General features: G+C 31.7%; 2 long non-coding RNA genes across 2 annotated transcripts; one reads left to right on the top strand and one right to left on the bottom strand.

The window, feature by feature from the left end:
• Positions 1-1,584: 1,584 nt before the first annotated feature.
• Positions 1,585-3,121, bottom strand: LOC143070549 (uncharacterized). The gene is made up of 3 exons (XR_012976575.1): positions 3,015-3,121; positions 2,262-2,471; positions 1,585-1,962 (listed from the first exon to the last, which is right to left on the bottom strand). It is a non-coding gene; the product is annotated as an uncharacterized LOC143070549 (long non-coding RNA).
• A 1,761-nt stretch (positions 3,122-4,882) lies between these two features.
• LOC143070548 (uncharacterized) lies at positions 4,883-6,498 on the top strand. The gene is made up of 3 exons (XR_012976574.1): positions 4,883-5,009; positions 5,369-5,584; positions 5,966-6,498. It is a non-coding gene; the product is annotated as an uncharacterized LOC143070548 (long non-coding RNA).
• The last annotated feature ends 2,863 nt before the right edge of the window (positions 6,499-9,361 follow it).

Here is a 9,361-nt window from a genome sequence, read left to right as displayed (position 1 = left end):
GATTGATCAACCAGGGTGATAATAACAAGCTTTATGTCTGACAGCATATAGATGAAACAGACAAACTTTGGTTTTAATCCATTTAGTAGTTTTAGAGAAGATTTTTACGAACGATGGACATTATGTGATGGTAAAAGCTCACATGGTCCTTTGGCATTTACATTTTCATGGTTATCTGTTAAAAGTTGACCAGTATTGACAAATACGAGTTGAAAATTTCTAGATCTAAAAGTTACACAGTGTGCTAGTGACCTTATTCGATATATGTGATCAGTGAATTTAATATGGGGTGAGAGCTAACGGAGGTCAAACTCTATATGGAATTCACTGACACTGTATATATCGTATTAGGTCACTAGTACACTGTGTAACGAATTTATATTCCCGTGTTTTTTATGGGGAATTCAAACGTAGTTGTTACCTGTACAATTAAAATATTATCACAACATTGACAAGAACAATTTTTTTTCAGTGACATTTTTTTTTTTTGTCTTTAAGAAGAAATATTATTTTTTCTTTCCAGCAATCCTGTTTGTAGTTTTTTGACGAGCAAACGACTTTTATCGCAGAAAGCTCGACATACGGATAGTGATCAGGCGGCGGGGCGGCATTAGCTAACTTCTTAAAAACTTTATATTTTAGAAGGTGGAAGACCTGGATGCTTCATACATTGTATATGGATGCATCATGTTACGAAGTTTCCGCCAGTCACATGTCTAATGTCCTTGACCTCATTTTCATGGTTCAGTGACTACTTGAAAAAAGTTAAGATTTTTTGTAATGTTAAGTTCTCTCTTATTATATGTAATAGGATAACTATATTTGATATGTGCATAGCTTGCAAGGTCCTCATGCCTGTCGGATAGTTTTCGCTTGACCTCGACCTCATTTCATGGATCAGTGAACAAGGTTAAGTTTTGGTGGTCAAGTCAATATATCAGATACTATAAGCAATATATCTAATATATTCTGTGTAGTGAAGGACTGTAAGGTGTACATGTCCAACTGGCAGGTGTCCTCTGACCTTGACCTCATTTTCATGGTTCAGTGGTTATAGTTAAGTTTAGTGTTTTGGTCTGTTTTTCTTATACTGTATGCAAAAGTCTACTATATTTGGTGTATGGAATATTTTATGCTTTAAATGTCAGTCGCGCAGGTTTTATTTGACCTTGACCTCATTTTCACTGTTCATTACTCAGTGTTAAGTTTTTGTGTTTGGTCTGTTTTTCTTATACTATAAGCATAAAGTCAACTATATTTATTGTAGGGAAGAATTGTTAGCTGTTCATGTCTGCCTGGCATGGTTCATCTGACCCTGACCTCATTTTCATGGTTCATTGGTCAATATTTACTTTTCTAAAGTTTATGTAACAGTTGTAATAAAGCTTTATATTTAGGACTATCAACATAATGTCAATGATTAGTAAAGAAGGCAAGACATTTCAGCGTGTGCACTCTTGTACAAATATACAAGGAATAGAAATACAGGATACATAATAGACAAATCCGCATTTACTATGTATGTATATTGAACCATTATTTGACAATAGTTATGATTAGATTAAGGATAACAAATAGAAAAAATATTTTTGGCGAATCAGCATTTATTGTTTAAGTTATGATATTGCTTGACTAAGTTGTAATATCAGTCTCACTACAAATACTGCTTCCTTTTTTACACTTCAGAAATCATTTTGTCACTACTATGGCATTCACTATATAAACTGCAGCATCACTGCAACTCCTTCAATCTACCGAATCACTACATACACTACAAGAAGCATTTTTAACATCACTTCACAGTTATTCCAAAAACATAATCTTCTTAGATGTTAAGTCTATCTAGTCTAAATGAAATGGTTTGCTTTATCAGTGTCATTTGGTACGGAGCCACACCGTAAGTCTATTAGGATGAGTCTCTGTTGAGAATCTTGAAGAGGACTGGTAACAAAAACAGGAAAACTGAAACAGAAAATAAAATAAATTTACTCCGTGGTAAATAAGAGAATTTTAGTTATTGATTAAAAAAAACCTAGCAAGTCTATTTTTTTTTAATGTAACAGAAATACAAATATCTTTAAGGAATGCTAATGTATTTTATACCATTTGTATATAAGAATTTCGAATTTAGTCAACGTTTTGAAATTGCCAAAGTTTCACACTCGAATTGATAAACATGAAAAAATAACATTCAAATAATTCATATAATATTCATGTCTGTAAAACACATGATTCAATATTGATTCATTAAACATGCTTACTTAGAAGAGATTGGTCTGATTGTAAATCCATTCCTCCCATACTTCCGAATCCTTGAAGTGGAGCACTGATATGCTGTGGTACTGGGTACGCTAAAGGTACGGTATGGACATTGCCCAGATAATTATCATAAAGCCCATCAGCTTTGATGCCGCAAACAAAAATTACACAAATTGCAGCAATAACAGAACATATTCCCGAGGTCTTCATCTCTGAAAGGGTAATAAATAATCAATGAATATATGATAGTGTTAAATGTCCAGTGACACATATTTTAAAAACGAGAACGTATTTATTAATATCATGTTAGAAACGATAAAACTGATTTGTATTTAGCCACAATATGCCACAATATGAGGCGGATTTTAAAGGTTTCCGTTAACAAAGTAACAATCTGGAGGAAGACATGCCATTTCAGACTATAGTAGTACTAGTTATATTTTAATTCCAAGCCAACCAGTCTTTGTTCTTACTTATAAATGATTCACGAGTTGTACTGGCAAACATGTATTCTCGCTATACAAGAATACAACAAAAACCCTTATATACAGATTATGGTTGCTAGTTCTACATTTCTTTCGCCTTTTCTATTTCTGTAACTAAAAGCTTTTCGACACTTAGAAGTACTGAGATTATACTTAATCATTTTGTAATTTCTATTAATCCACGTGACCTTACTTTACTGTCTTATGCAATAATTGTCAAGTTTTTAGATAAATATTAAAAGTAAACATTTCATAAAAAATCAAACTTACTTGTTTTGATTTTTATCTGTTAATTTGTTATGAAGTATGAAAGGGAGCAAAGCATTTATATATGATTTATTACAGAATTTCATATAATTTCCGACGACGTCATTACCTGGTTCCGGTCATTCCATCTTATCCAATTCAATTAAAAAGTAAATTAATATACACCATTGCGTAAAGTTATATGTCTTGTCAGTGTAGATTGGTATGACGTTGATATTGGACACTGTAGCTGTAAATTCTTTCACCAGAACAATCTTGCAGAGAACTTATACTTATAGTACATGCATGATGACTTCTGACAAGAACTTGTGAGATTTTTTTTCTATAAAACACAAAAAAATGAAAAAAAATAATTTAAAAATCTTTAATAAACGTTTGAAAATTGAATGCAATATCGAGCTATTTGTAGTTAACAGGAAGTTTATCATGTAAAAAATATACATTCCAATGCATGTTATTACAGTGCCACAGGCAAAATACATTGCATGTTTGGCTCATCATTGAAAAAGACATTTGACCTCATAAGAAACTTTGATAGTGTGTTGTCCTCACAATATTATTCTAATTCATTTAACCAAAGACAAAAAAAGATTTTGACCACTTTTTAAACACTTAAGTGTCTATTTCATTTGATTCAATTAGATTTTAACTGATTTAGTCATTAAAAACGATCCGATTCAAGCTCAAATATGAAAAATCTACCAAAATATGCCGAAAAATGCCACTTTTCAGATGGTTTTTTTCAAAAATGAAAGTGGCCGCATCCGTGTTCATCCTCAACCAATTGTATTGTCAAAAACAGCCTATATTTATGTAGCAGAAGCTTTCTTCTGTCCAATAAATATCTAAAAGTTTACATTTCAACAATTTTGTAAAACTGCTATATTGTGGGGCCAAAAAGGGGTCTTACTGGACCTACTTCTTTCTTTTTAAAAGCATCCTAATTTACCTCTTAACTCAACCGCTTCAAAACAAATGGCGAGACTAACAGTGTGGGTATTATCTAGAGTTCGTCATTCGTTGACATTTATATTTTAGTCCTTGTTATTTGTATAACGGGAATAATGTATGAACAGTCCCTAAAAGTTAAAACTTTCTGCTTTACAGAGACAAACTTAGCAATCAGCCAGACCTTTTCAGAATATACACTTTATTTCCAATCCCTACAGGACTTATTATTATATTGATCTTAATCAAGACAGGTTTCTCTTTGAAAACTAAACGGAAACTAACAAGACTTTAAGACTTGTCAATGCCTTTGAGAAATAATGACTGAGATCGTCTTATTTTCTCATTTTTTTTTTTAAATAATGAAATCGACCGAGAGATATGACCATATATTGCGCAAGGCAAAGGTGTGTATTTAGTTATGAAGTTGTGAGCGGGCTTGGTATGGTATTTAAGTATGTATAAAATCCATACAGTAAAAAAACCTGTCTCTTTACTTAAATAAGGCTGAGCTATGGATTTCACATACAAGTTTGAAATGATCATACCTTAGTAAAAAGACAATTATCATATAGGGAATTATGTTATTTGATGGTAAACTATTTCTACATCAAGTTTCATATTTTTTTAAACCAATAATCATTTTGTTCTGACGTGGAAAAACTGTAATAACATTTGTAACCGACAAAAAATCTTGACCATCGTATTTAATAAAGCATCTCGGGAAGTTCTGTGCAAGTGAAAGAATCTCCGTTTAAGTGTAAAATGCCAACACCATGTAAGTTCAGATCAGGTGAAATAACGCACGACTTGGTGTCAGATATCACCGCCATGCCTACATTGACAAGACACATAACTTTATGCAATGGTGCAATTTACTTTTTCCTTTGAATTGGACAACATGAAATGACCGGAACCATGTTTTGACGTCGTCGGAAATTATACAAAATTCTGTAATAATTTATATATAAATGTTTTGCTCTCTTTCATACTTCATAACAGGTTAACCTGAAAAATCAGTTCATTACAAGTTTACCAGAAAACTCAGAAGTAAGTAATATTTCGCTTTTTAGAAATTTCCCTTGAGAAAATGTATTTAAACAAAAGCTTCAATTATCCTGAGATATAATTTCAAAGGAGGGGGTGTATTTAGTTTTATTACTATTTAAATTTTCTTTTCTCATTATACTTTGTTGGATTTTCCGTATTTTTAGTACAATTACATGTAGTTTGTAAAATTTAGTTTGATTAAAAAGACCCTAAGAAGGCTTTGATTGGAATGTTTAACATTTATTTTAGCTTTCCAGATTTCCGAGTCGGTTTGAACATTCCAATTGACTGATCTAGATACACTAAACGTCCTATGTATTTTTTTCTTCTTGTTATTGATTCAACATTTACACTTTCAGAAATGATGAATTCAAGAATAATCTCTATCATTGCTGTAATCGGCATGATTTCCGTATGCAGCATCAAAGCTGATGGCCTTTATGATAATTATTTGGGCAATGTTCATCCAGTACCTTTAGCCTACCCAGTACCACACCCTATCAGTGCTCCTCCTCAAGGACTTGGAGGTGTAGCAGGAAATCCGTTAGATTTACAATCAGGCCAGTCTCTTCTAAGTAAGTATGTTTAACCATGGAAATAAAATTGAAAATAATATTTAAAGATGTCTTTCTAAAATGAGTACACATTTGAAATAATCCCCTTTTAAATTTTAAATATATTCTCGTTTCTTATAGTTCCAAGTAGCCACAAATTTAACACAGACTTTGATTCGTTCACTTCAGAATTTTTAATTGATGATAGATTTCTGAAACAAATTAAATTGTTTATACCCTTTTTTATATCAAAAAATTATACGAAAGTTGATCAATATACATTACGTATACAGATGAACATCGACTATTCTTTGGTATATTGTTCCCCGTGCATTGTTTAGATAGCTTTTATGATCAATACATACAAATCCTCTAGCCTTTATCTTTTATTTTCTGTTGCAGTCTTCCTGTTTTTGTTACCAGTTCTGTTCAGAATTCTCAACAACAACTCATAATGAATGAACTAACGACTTGGATCGTCTTAAATGACATTTTAACAGCAACTAAATTCATTGGATCAAAGTTTGTGGTAGACATAATCATCTGAGAAAAAAACAAATCTATAGAATCGTTCCACAGGTTTCCTGATCTTTCCTGATTGTTCTGATCTGGGAACAGTATATCTATTAACGTCAATATACGTTCCTGTTCTGATTTAGCGAAGACAAATTATAGGTTTCCAGGTTGTTGTGATTTGGTAAAATGACGGAGCTGCAGTGAGTCTAAGACTACTTTTATTTTATTGTTGTATCAGAGTGAGTGATTGACTTGGGAGTTTGATGTGACAAAATGGTAAAAACTTAAGCAGTATTGGTAATGAAATTGCCGTTTCAACTTAGTCAAACCACGGAAAGATTGTCTTGAATATAATACATATATCATATGGTCAAGAAAGGTCATATCTTTAAAAATATTAAAAGCTATATTACCAAAAATGTATTCGTTATAATTATTCCTTGGTATTTCTTCATAACAACAGTGCAGCCTGGTCGTAATTGAATTAAATGTTGTGAGTCTTTAACATCAATATGTTTTACGAAATTACGACACTCACAGATATCACACGATCTTATTATATACATAAGATGAGGTTAATATCAGATAAACCAAACCAGATGAACATATATACACCTTACAATAATTCCAATACCTAACGTTGATCATTTATACATGAAATTAACTCAAGGTCATATGAAAACTACCGGACAATGTGCTTCTTACAATTATTTCGTACTAGTATACCAATTTCTGTTGGCCTTTTACTGAGAGTATATGTGACACAGACACAATTAAGAAAACTTTGCATTGACCAAATGATCTATGAAATGAGGTCAAGGTCAGATGAACCCTACAGAAAAAACTTTAACACCGTTAATACACTCATTCCATAGACCTATATCGTTGATATATATATATATATATATATATATATTACTTATAGTTATAGTATCTGAATAATGGACATAATAATGAGAACCTCACCGTTAACAAATGAACCATATAAATGGGGTCACCGCTAGTAAACGCTGGCAGATAGGCATGCACACCTAACAATCATTTCATTCTGAAAACACAAAATCATGAAAACTAAAGAAAATGTAGACCAATTTAACATTGACTAATGAACCATTAAAATAAGGTCAGTCATATGCCCTGAAGAGCATGAACACCTAACAATATTTCTGTATACTAAATATAGTTTTGTGAGTGCTTATATTATCTGAGGACTGGATCAAATCACCAATGTATAACATTGATTACTGATCCATGAAAGAGGCCAAGGTCAGTTGAATCCTGCAAAACAGACATATACACAGACCTAATCATGAAAAACTCAATGTTGACCAATGAACCATAAGAATGACAATCATACCATATATATGTAACAGTAAATTTGGTCCGGTAGTAAAATGTGTCCGCCAGACATTTTTTCCTAGTTAATCAAGTCCATGTCCATGATTTTACTAGGAAAAGAAGTCCTAGGACAAATGTTCCCAGGAAAATAAGTCAATAGCTAGTTAAATATGTCTGGTACTCATTATCCTAGGAAAAATTGTCCCTAAACTTGTTTTTCTATAAGTTTTCCTGTTTAATAAAATCATTCAAAATGGGGACAAAATCTTTATTAAGATTGGAAAGTGTCATTATGTTTCCTATTAAAATAAAGGACATGTACGTTATTGCCTAGACATGTTAATGACATGGACATGATATCATTCAAAAATTTATCTGGGAAATATTGATACACAACTGTAAAACAATATTAAACATGACAGTTTAATTTACCTTTTAAAATAAATAGCATGGACATTTTTATGGAATATCAATGACATGGACATTATTTCCTAGGAAAAATAGTCTGGGAACAAAAATTCTTTCAAATGTTAATGCACAACTCTTTACCATTGATATTAAAACATGAATATTGAGTTTCCACTCTTTTAAAATAAAGAACATGGACAATTTAACCTAGGAAATATAATGACATGGACATGATTTCCTAGGAAAGTTTGTCTGGGGACATACATTTAATTAAAAAACAAATTGATACACAACTCTTAAACAATATTTCAACATAATATTTTTATTCCCCTTTTAAAATTAAGCGCTTGGACGTTTTTACCTAGGAATATTAATAACATGGACATGATTTCCTAGGAAAAATAGTCTGGGGACAAAAATTCTATTAAATGTAAATGCACAACTCTTTACCAATATTAAAACATGAATAGTGACTTTCCATTGTTTATAAAAATTTCCCTTTTAAAATAAAGGACATGGACATTTTAACCTAGGAATTTTGATAACATGGACATGATTTCCTAGGAAAATTTGTCTAGGGACATTACATTTAAAAAAAACCAAACATAATATTTCCATTCTTCTTTCAAAATTAAGAGCATGGATGTTTTTACCTAGGAATATTTATGACATGGATTTGATTTCCTAGGAAAATTAGTCTGGAGACCCAATTTTATCAAGGATATAAATATGCAACTCTTAAAACAACTTTTAAACATATCGTAGATTACTAACATAGGACTAAATATACCAGTAAAATCTGTAACCATGGACTTTTTTTGCTAGTAATATTTGTCCGCCCAGACATATTTTACCAGGACAAATTTATCACTTACATATACATGTAACTTATATCTTTGACCTATGCTTATAGTAACTGGGAAATGAAACATGCAGCAAAAACTCAACACTGAATACTGATCCAGGAAATTGACTCGGGTGAACCCAGTTGGATGGACCTTGTAATGATTCCATATACCAGATATGTCTGCTATATACTTATAAAACTGAGTACAAAAATAATGAAATAAGACTTAGAGTTTTTTAAGCAACCACTGAACCGTGAAAATGAAGTCAAGGACAACAGATATATTCCTGATGCTAACTCCAGAACATAAGGCATATGTATACAAGATTTGAACTATCCATGTATTATACCTTCTAAAAATAATATAAGGCTTTGGTGCTGCTCAGTATGTGTTTCGCTTATTGTTGAAGACAATGCAGTGACCTATAATTGTTAACTTTTATGTCAGCTGGTTTCTGTTGGAAATTTGTATAATTGGCAATTATACGTTACCATATCTTATCAGTATAAAAGAGGTACGAATGATACCAAAGGGACAGTCAAACTCATAAATCTAAAACAAACTGACAATGCCATGGCTAAAAATGAAAAAGACAAACAGACAAAAAAAGACAAAAAAGATAATAGTTTCTATTGTCTCCCCTGCTGGGTTTACATCCTAATATTCTGTTATATTTATTAAGTGCAGG

Source organism: Mytilus galloprovincialis, chromosome 4, assembly GCF_965363235.1.
Source record: "Mytilus galloprovincialis chromosome 4, xbMytGall1.hap1.1, whole genome shotgun sequence".
NCBI classification, from domain to species: domain Eukaryota; kingdom Metazoa; phylum Mollusca; class Bivalvia; order Mytilida; family Mytilidae; genus Mytilus; species Mytilus galloprovincialis.
Note: the sequence above shows the minus strand (reverse complement) of the source record. Positions and strands in the feature narration are given on the sequence as shown.